Source organism: Salmo salar, chromosome ssa05, assembly GCF_905237065.1.
Source record: "Salmo salar chromosome ssa05, Ssal_v3.1, whole genome shotgun sequence".
NCBI classification, from domain to species: Eukaryota; Metazoa; Chordata; class Actinopteri; order Salmoniformes; family Salmonidae; genus Salmo; species Salmo salar.
In genome coordinates, this window is record NC_059446.1 from 40,133,387 (window position 1) to 40,148,547 (window position 15,161).

At 40.0% G+C, this 15,161-nt stretch overlaps 2 long non-coding RNA genes across 2 annotated transcripts; one reads left to right on the forward strand and one right to left on the reverse strand.

The window, feature by feature from the left end:
* Nucleotides 1-10,957: 10,957 nt before the first annotated feature.
* Nucleotides 10,958-12,241, reverse strand: LOC106604889 (uncharacterized). Its single transcript, XR_001328751.2, has 3 exons — nucleotides 12,051-12,241; nucleotides 11,258-11,383; nucleotides 10,958-11,051 (listed from the first exon to the last, which is right to left on the reverse strand). It is a non-coding gene; the product is annotated as an uncharacterized lncRNA (long non-coding RNA).
* A 468-nt stretch (nucleotides 12,242-12,709) lies between these two features.
* LOC106604888 (uncharacterized) lies at nucleotides 12,710-14,440 on the forward strand. Its single transcript, XR_001328750.2, has 4 exons — nucleotides 12,710-13,117; nucleotides 13,344-13,466; nucleotides 13,643-13,703; nucleotides 13,943-14,440. It is a non-coding gene; the product is annotated as an uncharacterized lncRNA (long non-coding RNA).
* The last annotated feature ends 721 nt before the right edge of the window (nucleotides 14,441-15,161 follow it).

Genomic DNA, 15,161 nt, shown 5'->3' on the forward strand with positions numbered 1-15,161 from the left:
TCAGAAGGCACTCCCAGGATCCCCAGCTCCACAATAAATGTTCGATAAAGTTAATATTTATGTCCAAATAATCCATTTTGTTCGCGTGTTAGGTTCACTATCCAAATCCACAACGCGCATGCTTATTTAGTCCAGACGAAAAGTCAAAAAAGTTATACTACAGTTTGTAGAAACATGTCAAATGATGTATAGAATCAATCTTTAGGTTGTTTTTATCATATATCTTGAATAAAATTCCAACCGGACCTATCTGTTCTCTTTAGGAGTGAATATGAACTCAGCTCGCTCCCAAGTCATTGCGCGTGACTGAGCCCATGCCTTATAATGGGACACCTACTTCCTTGTGCTGTAATTCCCATCAAATTCACCATAGAATCTTCAAACGCCATTCTAAAGACTGTTGACATCTAGTGGAAGCTTTAGGAAGTGCAAAATGAACCCTAAGTCGCTGTATACAGTCAAGGCAATGACTTGAAAAAACTACAACCTCAGATTTTCAACTTCCTGCTTGACTTTTTCTCAGGTTTTTGCCTGCTATATGAGTTCTGTTATACTCACAGACACCATTCAAACAGTTTTAGAAACTTCAGAGTGTTTTCTATCCAAATCTACTAATAATATGCATATTCTAGTTTCTGGGCCAGAGTAGTAACCTGTTCAAATTGGGTACGTTTTTCATCCGGCCGTGAAAATACTGCCCCCTTGCCCGAACAAGTTTAAGCACTAACCTTTGACGAACTTCATCAGATGACACTCCTAGGACTCAATGTTACACAATACATGTATGTTTTGTTCGATAAAGTTCATATTTATATCCAAAAACCCCATTTTACATTGGCGCGTGATGTTCAGAAAATTATTTTCCTCCAAAACTGCCGGTGAATCAGCACAACAATTTACAAAAATACTCATCATAAACATTGATAAAATATTAAACTGTTATTCAAAGAATTATAGATAAACATCTCCTGAATGCAACCGCTGTGACAGATTTCAAAAAAGCTTCATGGGGAAAGCACACTTTGCAATAATCTGAGTACGGCGCTCAGAAAAATACATCATACAATACAGATACCCGCCATTTTGGAGTCATCTAAAATCATAAATAGCATTATAAATATTCACTTACCTTTGATGATCTTCATCAGAAGGCACTTCCAGGAATCCCAGGTCCACAATAAATGTGGTTTTGTTCGATAAAGTCCATAATTTATGTCCAAATGTCTCCTTGTTGTTTGCGCGTTCAGTAAGCTACTCCAAATGTAGGAAGCGCGCCGATTTACGTTCATTGAAACATGTCAAATGTTGTATAGCATCAATCTTTAGGGCCTTTTTAACATAACACTTCAATAATATTCCAACCGGACGATTCCAATGTCTTGAAAAACGTTATGGAACACAGCTACCTCATCACGTGAATGCACGCCAATGAACTCATGTCCTTTTCTGAGTCACCAGTGCAAAATGAACCCTAAGTCACTGTGTGTTAGATAGGCAATGACTTGAAAAGACTACAAGCATCAGATTTCCCACTTCCTGGTTGGATTTTTCTCAGGTTTCTGCCTGCCATTTGAGTTCTGTTATACTCACAGACATCATTCAAACAGTTTTAGAAACTTCCGAGTGTTTTCTATCCAAATATACTAATAATATGCAAATATTTGACTCTGGGCCCGAGTATTAGGCAGTTTACTCTGGGCACACTTTTCATCTGAAATCGAAAATACTGCCCCCTATACCTTGACAGGTTAAGTGTATATAATCATTAACTATTAATATCAAACAAATCCGTTAAATACATAATTTTTCTATCACACAGGCCACCACCAGGTGGTAAGGGTAGGCAAACGACGACACACAGGTGGTAGGCCTGATCACCCACAACAATGAGACAGCCTATAGGGAGGAGGTCAGAGACTTAGCAGTGTGGTTCCAGGACAACAACCTCTCCCACATCATGAGTAAGACAAAGGAGCTGATCGTGTACTACAGGAAAAGGAGGGCCAAGCACACCACCATGCACATTGATGGGTCTATAGTGGTGCGGGTTAAGAGCTTCAAGTTCCTTGTTGTCCACATCACTAACAAACTATCATGGTCCAGACACACCAAGACAGTCACGAAGAGGGCACAACAATGCCTATTCTCCCTCAGGAGACTGAAAAGACTTGGCATGGGTTCTCGGATCCTCAAAAAGTTATACAGCTGCATCATTGAGAGCATCCTGACTGGTTGCATCACCGCTTGGTATGGCAACTGCTCGGCATCCGACCGCAAGGCGCTACAGATGGAGACTGTGTTGCACAGCCTGCTGCTGTCTTTTCATTCTCTATAGATAAAGACACAATGTGAACAATGATGGACAGGCATACCTGTTAACGACCTAGATCAATGTTTTCCAAACTCGGTCCTCGGGACACCAAGGGGTGCATGTTTTGGATTTTTCCCTAGCACTACAAGGCTGATTCAAATAATTAACTGATTATCAAGCTTTGATTATTTTAATCAGCTGTGTAGTGCTAGGGCAAAACCCAAAACGTGCACCCCCTGGGTCAAAAGGACCGAGTTAGGTTAATCTAGGTCAGCGTATCCCAAATGGCAGTAGCATGTATTCATGGATGCCAAGGGAAGCCAGGCTTCCCCCAAAAATATTAATCTTTCGTCTCTTTGTGCTTCATAATTTTCTTTCAATTCGCAAGAGGCTGAATGTATCTCACAGGAGAAAGCTTTAGAGTGAGCAAAACAGTGCCCCTCTGTCTCTCTACTTGTAGGCCATCTACCTGATGCTGTCTGGTCCAAATGAGTATGACATTGTTGCCCATAGAATTGAAGGTAAGGGAAGCCAGCGAGCATTTGGCCTCCCTTGCTAAAAATAAGTATAAACAATTTGCCAATCAGCGTTGAGCTAAACTGAGCGAGCTCAACTGTGAATGGTCCGGGCATACCCCAAAAAAAGTGTCAAGGGAAGCCAGCTTGGATTTTGGCATCACTCCTATCAAATCCCATTGAGAGCATGTGTCACTGACTGAAAAACTTGAATTGTTGCATTTCTTTGTGTTGTGGTCCTCCGGTGGCTAGCTTGCTAGCTAAAATTGTCCCTTTCCTAAATTAGCCATGGATGGAGATAGGGATTTGGACTTGTGGTTTTACTTAATTCTCCGTACTGGCCAATGATTATAACTGCAATTCTGATCCAACCATTAATTCATACATTGTTGTGCCCCTGGCCTGAGAGGATGGATGTTCAATATGTAGCTAGATGTAGAAGGCTAATGTTAACTAGCTAAGGTTGCTCTTGAATGAAAGTTAGGCTAGCGAGCAAGCATTTTAGCAAGATAGCCTAAGACAACAAAAAATAAAAGTGTGTACTGTATTCCAGAGTGATAGACCGTTTCGCCAACATGAAAGAGAGGATGGCATTGGTGTTTTCTCTACAAGTAGGCTGAATCAACATGTTTTTTTCTACTCTGCCTGTACACACACACACACACACACACAGAAATCAGAACCATGGACAGCTACATCATATTTAGCTTACGTTGATTGGACTAAATCGTTTTTGGTATCTTTTAGTTGTCACTGTATTAGACTAAGCAGAGGTGATTTGGTGATGTTGAAATGGTGCTGGAATAGTGGAGGCAACTCCTGTTTTCTTTGCGACTTGCGTTAACTCTATGGTTCTAAAACCATAGTTGTTTAGTAGTCCGAAAATGTCGGAAACATTAACTTGCTTGACCATGCTGTAGGTCATGTAACTGTCCGTTAAATGCAATATGCTTTGTGAACTTCACTGGACAGAGATTGCTATCCGGTTTTGTGATAAAACATAGGTGTGTTTGAATGTATTCTGCCACTGTCTTCTTATTGTCTCTGCCTTTAGTCCTATACAGTATATCACGGTCGAAAGGCATTTGAATTAAAAGGAAAACTCATAAGTTGTAATATGGCTTATTTTTTTGTCTGTCTGTGGGGGGGGGTTGGGGGGGCTTGGCTTCCCCAGTGATGTTACCCACGCACTGCTACTGCCTAATGGTGAGTGTCACGAATTCCACCGAAGGTGACTCCCCTGCCTGCTCGGGCGGCGCTTGGCGGTCGTCGTCACCGGCCTACTAGCCGCCGCTGATCCCTTTTTCCTTTTCGTTTGGTATGTCTTATTGTTTGCACCTGTTCCCCATTTGATTCTCTTGATTTATGGTTATTTAAGCCTGTTTAGCCCGCACAGGTTTGTGCGGGATTATTTACGTCAGTGTGTGTTGTTATTGAAAGTGCTGGCGATCATATAGTATTGTTTTATGTGCGTGCTGTGCACCTGTTGGTTTTGGGCACCTCGCATTTTCACGCCGGTTGTGTTGGCGTCGACCGTTTTTGTTTGTGTTACGGAATAAACACTTTATCTCCTTACCTCTGCTCTCTGCGCCTGACTCCTACCACCACTTCTAGCATTCGCTGACAGTGAGGGTAATGGCTTCACCTTTACACATTTAAATCAGCCCAAGGTCAGCCTTGACATGCCAAAGAAATGCATCAGGTCAATCGCTTGGCCAGAGAAATAAAGTATTTTCAAGGAAGTATCCTAGTAAAGTAATGTTGCTATGGGTTTACACTGAGTGCACAAAACATTATGAACACCTACTCTTTCCATGACAGACTGACCAGCTGAATGCTATGATCCCTGGTTCATGTCACCTGGCGCACCGCTTTGAGAGTGTCAAGAACTACAACGTTGCTCAACAGTTTCCCATCTGTATCAATAATGGTCCACCACCCAATGGACATCCAGCCAACTTGACACAACTGTGGGAAGCATTGGATCAGCATGTCTGTGGAACGCTTTCGACACCATGTAGAGTCCACGCCCTGACAAATTGAAGCTGTTCTGAGGGCAAAAAGCGATTCAACTCAATATTAGGAAGTGTATATCACCCCAATTACGCATAGCCTTCCAACAATTTTCTTCAACCCACCTTGGTTGCAATCAATCCAAAGGTTTGGCTCTTGGACTTGGGTTTTGGACCAATTGTTGGATCATAGCCCATCTCTCCAAATTGTAATTTGTGAGAAAATAAAAGTGATTATTAATTGGCCTTTATCTTATTTGAAACGTGTTTATGTTTAGCATTTCACTTCAAAACATAAAATGTGCACTTGACATTCTTTTCAAGCAAATTATTACAAAGGGAGAAGTACCTCACACATACAGTAAATGAGCAGCAGTAGACAAACAATTTGGAGCAGAACTCCGGATATTCTTGTACTTAATGTTTGTCATGTAAGGTCAAAAGTCACCATTGTCATGCGAAACCCTGTATCCCCATCTTGCTTTATTGATCTTCCAGCAGTTGGCAATGAGAGGTTGACCTACAGATTGAGCTCAGTAATCTGTCATTCAGGGATAAACGCACAAAAAGAACACGACTGGGCACATTTTATATTTGATTCACTTAATCTCTATAGAGATAATCTTAATCTTATTTTTATAGAATCTACAAACATTGAGGACACAGCAGGAGTTATATGTTTGTATGAATTATGTAATGAGGGCCTTCACAGAAGCTTTATCAGTGAGCAAGGACAGCCATGTGAGTCCGATTCAGATAGTGATGTTATTCCAACATGTAACTATTTTCCCAATCATCTTGAGGGTAAAGCTTTCCTGTTTTGACATTTCTGAAGAAAACATCTGCTTTCAAAGAATGTCACAAAAGATTACTTAAAGCAAACAGTGTGAGTCCAAATCAGCAATTTGGCAAAGTAATTTCACAGTTGGATGCAGTGAAAACAGGACAGACTACACAACCATTGTTTTAACAGACTTCAAAACAGCGATATGTGTGACAGAATATTTTGTGAAGGAAATGCTACCTGCAAATTTCTAAGCCAATGATCTCCTCCACATTCAAAGTGTATGCTCTCAAAATTGCAGTCAGTGCAAGAAAGCCATGTATAGCCAGGGTAAAAAAACAAATTGTTGAACCAAGTCAATACAGAAAGAGGCATCAAATAATTCCTTTCACCACAAGCATCCCAAGAAAACAAGATTTGTAAAACATGTAATACTTCAAACAATTTTTAGCGGTCAGGCTTTTTAATGTCATCCATGCTCCAAAGGCATTACTAGAGACAACCAAAACTCTTACAACTCTTACATCTTACTAACGAGGATTATAAATATTAAGGAATGACAACAAGTGGTTCAATGACCGAATAATTGACAGGTGCAATTATCTTTTGAAGTCACATCTGAAGGAACAATGGCATGCAAGGATATGTTTTATGAGTTATCAGAGAGAAAATTACTACGTAATACATTTAAAACCACAGAAAATGCCTTTGCTGAGCTTGATAGATAATCATCACGTCTCTGTATTGTATATTATCTTTCCATCTTGTCTCCGTTATTGGTTTTGAAAACTTGGTTAATAGGCCTTTACAGAACAAAGTGCTGCTGGATAATTAAGATACAGTCCCCTTCCAAAACTAACCATATTTGGTTATTAGAGACCCTACTGAGTATTTTCCACCCCACTTTAGCTGAGACATGTTGAAATGGTTTCTCTCTAAAGCCCAATATGCTCAACAGACCAGTCTCAACATTTAATTTTTTCATAATTACTTATTGCATTTTCTTGTTGGCACAATAACAGTGGCCATTGACAACAAAATATATAATTTAAATGAGTTATCCAAAATAAGCAATGTTTTGAAATGCAGGCTTTTATTTTTTAAGGTTTCCTCATTACCACACTACAGTGATGTAATCGTTTGTGCTGCTGGCAGAATACTAGTAAGGACATTTATGGATTTGCTTTATGTGGCTACTTGCTAGCTAACGTTATTGTGAATAATGTTTTGGATTATCTATTACAAAACGTTTACGGCATCGTTTTCATAAAATGGATATCATTGTCTCGCTGTGTTTCAGTAACGTTAGAACATCGGACTGGGGCTCCCAAGTGGCGCAGCGGTCTAAGGCGCTGCATCTCAGTGCTAGAGGTGTCACTACAGACCCTGGTTTGTTTCCAGGCTGTATCACAACCGGCCGTGATTGGGAGTCCCATAGGGCAGCGCACAATTGGCCCAGTGTCATCCAGTTTAGGGTTTGGCTGGTGTAGGCAGCCATTGTAAATCATAATTTGTTCTTAACTGACTTGCCTAGTTAAATAAACACATTTTAAAAAGACTCATGCATGCCGACAGATGGTTCGCTGGCTAGATGCTAGCTAAATGTCTAACTTGAGAAGTTGACAGCAATATAGAGGATGTAATTTTGCTCAGCTCGGGGAGTGGAGAGGACTCGGATGTTGAAGTTCTAGGTGTTTACAGTGACACCGAGAACAAGGCCTAGGCAAGGCCATTTATCAGGGGAGGATGGGTCAATCATGCTGCTTACACACAGGTAAAAGTGTTCCCCGTGAAGTAGCAATGGCTACCCGGTGACTACGGCAGCAGAGAGGCATGTTTGACTCACTCATTGCATGTGTGAAAACACAACAGAACAAGAACTGTAGCGAGTAATTATTTTGATAAAAATATATTTACACTGTACAGCAAATTAGTTATGGCTAGTTAATTGATGAGTTGGGGTTGCCAAACCAGCTGGGAGCGTGCCACAACTGTCACTTGACTCGTCACACGTCACTCACTAGGTCCCACCCCCTCCTCAGGTAAAGCTTGGGATTTTCTTATTCAATTAGCTAGCTAGATAAAGCTATAGGTAAAGTTATAGCTAGTATGTATTTGTGGAAGATGTTCAATGTAGTGTAGCCACTGGACCACTTGACTTACAAGCTTGAGAGTACTGTAAATTCCGGACTATAAGCCGCAACTTTTTTCCCAGGCTTTGAACCTCGAGGCTTAAACAATATATGGATTTTTCCCGCTTTAAAAAAAATTTCCGCAAAAAAATAAAAACATTCTGTGACGTGCTGTTTTTTGCCGGCATGAAGCTTTCATTAGACCAATGAAATTGCCGAACGGGTTACGGTCAAAAACTTTTTTGTTTACTGTTTAGATTAAATAGAGCGCTCTCAAACTTCCCATCATTCTGATTACGGTAGTCATTTTGTCACCCTCATCATGGCAAAGACACAGAGAAATGCATATGATGCATCTTTCAAGTTGAAGGCGATTGATCTGGCTGTTGGAAAAGGAAATAGAGCTGCTGCACGGGAGCTTGGTCTTAATGAGTCGATGATAAGACGTTGGAAACAGCAGCATGAGGAATTGACTCAGTGCAAAAAGACAACTAAAGCTTACTGCTAATTTTTTATTTCTTGTTACAAGCCGTGTTTCGTTAAAGCCTATTTATTTTTGTTACAAGCCGTGTTTCGTTAAAGCCTGTGTAAAGTTAATTTGTTTCAAAGTAACCGGTAGGCACCTGCGGCTTATAGACATGTGCGGCTTATTTATGTTCAAAATAATATATATTTTTTAATTCAGTGGGTGCGGCTTATATTCAGGTGCGCTTAATAGTCCGGAAATTACAGTAGGCTAAATCGGTGTTAGTTTGCTAGCTAGCTAACAGATAGCTAACATCATTGATAAGAGCCTTCCCTGTGGCTCAGTTGGTAGAGCATGGTGTTTGCAACGCCAGCATGGTGTGTGCAACGCCAGGGTTGTAGGTTCAATTCCCACGGGGGGCCAGTACAAAAAAAAAAGTGTCTGCTAAATGACTAAAATGTAAAATAACGCTGGGCAGGCCTCTTGCTAGCTTTCACTCAAATGCGAGGGACTGCCTTGCTGGCTAAAAACACATAGATAATGAATATATTGTTCTATGATAGTAAGTTAGCTTGCTAAATAATAGTGTCTGCAGTCTATGGCATCCATATTCACCACCCTCAGATCACAGCCCAATGCAAATGTATGAAAACACTTCAATGTAATATACTTTGTGTTGATCTTCACCTCAAAGTAAGCATAATCTCATTCTAGTTCTTCTGTGGTTGACCTGTCTCTCAGTTTGTGATTGACTTTACTGGTCAGAGGTGGGCTCTCCCACCATCAAGGAGGCGCAGGGGGAGGGACCTAGGTGGGCCCGTAGAAGTGGGGGACTTTATTGACAACAACCACTCGGATCACTCAGATCCAGGGCAGGTGAATCCACTACCCCAGGGAGATAAAAATACTAATGGAATCTCAAAACATAAAGGACCGCACACCAGAAGTCCAGGTTCTCTGTCCCGCTCCCCAACTAAACAAGATTTGAATGAGAACAAAGCAGGATTTAATAGCAGAAGAAAGGGACATTATTGAATCCAATTCGCTCAGGGATTCTTCTTCGACTGGACCATCAAATGACAAGAAAGCCATGAAAAGCTCAGACACAGACATTCCAATATGTTCAATAAAATCACCAAGTGCGTCTAAATCTGAACAGCCTGCAGTGGCAGGAGCCTCAGGGTCTTCTACTAACCAGATAACTGGGAAGTCACAACAATACTCAGGTAAACCTTCTCAACCATTGTTTGAAGGAAAAGAAGAGCCAGAATGCTTAAAGTCTGAGACTTCGACCTCTATAACCATTCCAAATGAAGCTCAGACAAGCTGCACTGGAGAAGTAGAAAATGGTGTATTGGAAGAGCAAGAAACAGTCTATTACAAGGAACAAACCTCTTTTGACAGAGAAATATAAACAACCAAGGTCCGCACAATCACTACTAGACAACACTCTCCCTCACCCCCTAAAGCCTACACTGCAAGTCAGCTCTCAAAAACAAGAAATAAAAGCAATACAATTAGGGAAATATTACTTAAAATAGGCAAAATGATCTGCCAACAGAACAGGAAAATTTTACTTGACAAGATTTTTTAAACAAGTTAAAATATCTAGTCTCAAAGAATGTACAGATATCTTAAACCTAGTGCGTTCAGACTAAAAACAAGTAATTTGTCTGGATACAAAGAAAAGATGTAAGAATAATTTTCTCAATATGTAGGAAAATGTGCTTAAATTTAGCAAATGCTAGTGCCATCATCTTGAAATAAGGCTATATGTTTAGTAAATATATCTTAAAACCAGTACAGCTACACAAAAAAAAAGTACATTTGTCTGTATGCAAATAAAAGATTTAAGAATTATTTTCTAAATCTGTAGGAAAATGTGCTTAAATTTAGAATCCAATGCTATTGCAATCGTCTTGAAATAAGGCAATATTCCCAGGAATTTACAGAAACATTTTGCTTAAAATAAGTAATCTTGACTAAGATAAATGTACTTGTACTACTATTAGAAATGAGATTGGCCAGCTTAAAGAAAGAATGAAAGAGTGGCTCAGTTGGTAGAGCATGGTGTTTGCAACACCAGGGTTGTGGGTTCAATTCCCATGGGGGACCAACACAGGGAAGGAAGAAAAAAAAAAATGTATGAATTGTATGCATTCACTACTGTAAGTCGCTCTGAATAAGAGCTTCTGCTAAATGACTAAGATGTAAATGTGATGAATCTCATTTCTTTTCACTTCTTTATTGAAGACTCAGTATATCCAGAGGCTGATATGGGCAGAACTGGATGCAAAAACAACAAAGGCCATTGGTGGTCAAGGTGAAAATGTAAGACCAATGGGAAGATAACATTCATAACAGTGCTTTAAACCTTCTTATAATAAACAACAAACGCCCTGTCTATTTATTAAAGGTTATAGGATCAGTTCTCGGATGGGCCAATACACAGTTTTGTTATCGGGACTGGAAATGAAAAAATGGTATTGTGCAACCCTAGTCAGTAATGAACTTTTTCCACTCGGCCATAGCCTTTTTATATGAAGAAGTCATGTCCTGGTCGTGGATGGCGTCCGAGAGGACTTCTGTCTGCAACACAGAGAGGAGTGTCACAATGTACTTGGGATATGTGAGGTAAAGGTGTAATAACACTCCATGAGATACGTCACGCTGGCATAGATGTCCTCTTTTGGGAAGGTCACCACAGGCATGGTTCCAATGGCCAGTACGCAGTTGGGTTCGCAGACAATCACGACAGGGCTGAAGAGTGGTCTCGCCTGAAGAAAGGTCCCAGAGGAGGTGCCTGGTCTTCACAGGTCTGATTCTTGACCCTTTATAAGACATACATTTATTCAATGGTAATTATAATGAAAAAAGAACACCACACTGTAACAACAACATAAGAGCAAACACCAAAACAACTACATCTTTAGATAGATGTATTGTAATGATGGCCCGGAAATGCTACTTTGATAACAGGAAACACTGTCTGCATGGTTAGATTAAATGTCTCCCAAATGTCAAAATCTAACATTACCTCATTTTCACCATGAGTAAATCTCCAAATGGTTCTCCTTCTGAAGAAGTGCTCTGGCCTGGGAAAGAAATCACTGTAAATCCTCCTTAGAAAGGCTGGGCAGCATGTTTGTGCTTATATTAGCAGCTGAAAAACACATTTAACCACATGGTAAATAGTTAAGTAATTAGCAACTAAATCATAGTTTATAGATGCAACGTGTCAGGTTGATGTAGGTTATGAGACATTAGCATACTGTCTTCCCTTTCCAGTTAATGCAGGAATGATTTACCAAGCTAGCGAATGTTTGCTAACAAAATTAGACTACCAGTATATCATTAACGTTGACGTTAATTACTTTAAACCGAAATATAGTTTCATTAGCTTGCACTAACGTTAACGTTAAATTGTCTCCCATATTGAAAATCTTAGTTAGTTAATCTTTGCTTGCCTAGCTAAGATTGTAGACAATGACTGACACCATCGAAAATGTAGCTTTGCTGTCTTTGGCGCCCTTTCTATTTATTTTCTATTGTCAATAGAAAGGGCACCAAAGACGGCGAAGCTAAATAATCGACGGTGTCATTTACACCTCGTTAACACTATTACTGGCAATAAAGCACTCTCAATCTAACCAAAGTTCAAGTTTTTTCAACGAATGGCCATTCGTGCAGTTATTAACTGCTAACAGTCAATGTAACCTAGTTAAAGTTAGCATGCTAACTTGGTTTGCCAACTTTCCAATTCAAATGAACGTTAGCTAATGTTAGCTTGCTAAGGAGAAAGGTAGAAGGTATAAACAAATGAACATTACATTTTAATACTGCGGTTGATATATGATCCATGCCTGGATATGTGTCATCCATTCCATCTTCATTCATGGTGTTGTTAAATGACTCAAAGATTTGGACCGTCTTTGACTTTTTAATTATAGGCCTCCCTTATGTAGCTAGATAATGTGATGAACGTCCGTTAAGCAATATCACAAGAAAGGGAGTGCAATCAGCACGGCTGTGATTCGGGCGTGGGTACGAGGCCGCAGATAATAATATTCAGTATAACAGCACGACCTCAGTGTGATATTGCTTTTATACAACAGTTCTACAAGCGCAATTTATTAGTTAACAGTAATAAGCGACAACAGATTATGAACTGTTTATTCATTTAATCATTTATTTGGCCCAGCCAACACACATAGTTCCACAACTGGACTGGGACATAGTTCCCCAACTGGTCTGGGACTGGACTGTTGCCAAGCACCACATATACATTTTCCTACACACTAGCTTGCTACTTCTACTTTGTGTAGGTCTTCACGTTACCGTCCTCTCCTGACGACCATTCATAATTTAACTCAAATGTTATTTGTGGAAATATGCTAATCTTTGCGGTGCGAAGTTTGTTACAATTTAAGATAACGATCATTAATGTAATTAACGGTTATTAGAACACCTGTAAAGCGGAGTGATACATGTATAGTTAAAAGTCCCAGTGCTGTTTAACTCTACTCCAATCAAATTACTTGGTCGTATTATAAATACTTGTGAACATGAGTTCTTTCCGCCCTTTTCATGGAAAGCAGTGGGAACGTTTTACTTGCGGTTGCTTTTAGTAAAGTTCAAAATGCTTTGGCAGTGCGTTATCGGCTGCGTTTTTTATGACTTTTTCATTTTTCATTGAAACTGTTATTGAGCCATATCAATAGATTGCACAGTCGCAGCCCTGATTTCTGGTTGCTCTGTGGTATTGACGGATGCACTGAGGAATATAGTGTACCATTCCTTCTATCATCATGTAAAGAGAAACCACCTTCAACACCTACTTGATTGCACCCGACCAGATGAACAGCCATCGGAAGAAAGCCAAGTACCACCGGAACAAGTAGCTAGCTAGCATATTCTTTTTGTTCTCTGGATGTAAAAAAATAATTTAATGAACGGACGATACACGGACAAAAGTCATACTGTCCATAGGCAATGACTCTTATGGCTAAAGCTGGGTTAATGTGAAAATAATCAATGATAACTAGGAACAAAACACTTAAATAGCTCTATTGGTGAAACTAAATACAATTTCAAATATTCTTTCTTTGATGTGTGGTACACAGGACAACATTCAACCCGATCAGCTTCTAGCTAACTCCAGCATCACTGATCAACAACTCCATACATCTGACTCAGATGAAGGGCAAAGGGGCATTGACCAACATGAAGCTGTCACAGTGCAGCAAGTAAGTTACTCGGTTGGTGGCAATCCACTGAAATTGACCATATTTTAAGTACTTAGATTTACTAATAGCATTCATAGTCAGTCTTTGCAACCACTTCTGTCACAAACATTATACTTGTCATGAACTAGTAATGTCCAGCCTCAGGATACTACATTCAATGTCAACATTTTTTTTAGGATCTGACAACACATGCCACTGCTTTTGTGATAAATGAGAGCCAAGCATCGTCTCTCACAGGTAAGATGCTTTTTCTGAACAGAACACAGCATTTGGTTTGTAACATTATGCAGAGCATTTTGTAGTGGTTCAGTGATGGTTGAGTTCATTCTCAGTACTAGGTTGTCCACTTTACTATTGTTCATCCCTTATGTTAATATGTCATAAGCAAATCTGAAAATCATTGGTATACATGATGGTGTGTTCCAACCTCCATGATTGATGACATCCCCACCTCACTCTCTCACTCTCTCTCAAAGGCATGAATGACATTGTTGCTGGGGTACAGCAGTATCAATCATCACTATTGGACAACCTCAGGAAGCAGATGGAGTCAGTGCTAAGGAAGCGTTCAGGAAGCACATCAGGTCAACTTGAAAAAGATGCAATGGATATATTTGACAATTTCATTGACCCTTTTGCTGGCGTTGCAACAACATTTAGACAAGACAGTGTTATTAAGAAGCAGTTTAGCAGTTTGGATGCAGAGGAAATTCCAATTGCTTGAACCATATGCAGGATGAAATGTGGAGGTTCAAAATACATTTTCATCAAAGACAAATTATTTCATTATGTACCATTAGTCAAAAGTCTAGAACAGTTCTTATCACACCCAAGGATTTTGTCTATGGTTGAAAAGGGACCCCAGATGTGTAACGGGCGTCGTATGTAGTAGACCAAGGCGCAGCGGGTTGAGTGCTCATCTTAAACTTTTATTGAACACTTACAAAACAAGAAACCGAACACACAGTATTGCAGGCTACACACACAGCTATGCAAAAACAACTTCCCACAAAAGACAGGTGAAAACAGGGCTACCTAAGTATGACTCCCAATCAGTAACAACGATGTACAGCTGTTCCTGATTGAGAGCCATACCAGGCCAACAAAGAAATACACAACATAGAAAAAACATAGAAATACAAAACATAGAACAATACCCAAAAACCCTGGAACACATAAAACAAACACCCCCTGCCACGTCCTGACCAAACTACAATAACAAATAACCCCTTTACTGGTCAAGATGTGCAAGGAAAGTTTTTTTTTCATGACGTTGTTAATGGTGCTCTTCTAAAATCACATACCTTTGGTTTCTCTGAAAATAAGGGATTGCAGATTGTTCTGTACATGGATGAAATAGAAATCTGTAATCCACTAGGATCCTTTGCATCAAAAAACAAGTTGTTAATGGTGTACTACACCCTAGGAAATATAAATCCAAAATACAGGTCTAAACTGGCTGCTATCATGCTACTTGCCATGGCTAGATCAGCAGACCTCCGTCAATCTGGTGTAGATGTAATATTGAATAGAATCAAGGAAGACATGGATGCATTGTATGGATGTATTTGGCCCTGTCCGGGGGTATCATCGGATGGGGCCACAGTGTCTTCTTATCCCTCCTGTCTCAGCCTCCAGTATTTATGCTGCAGTAGTTTGTGTCGGGGGGCTAGGGTCAGTCTGTTACATCTGGGG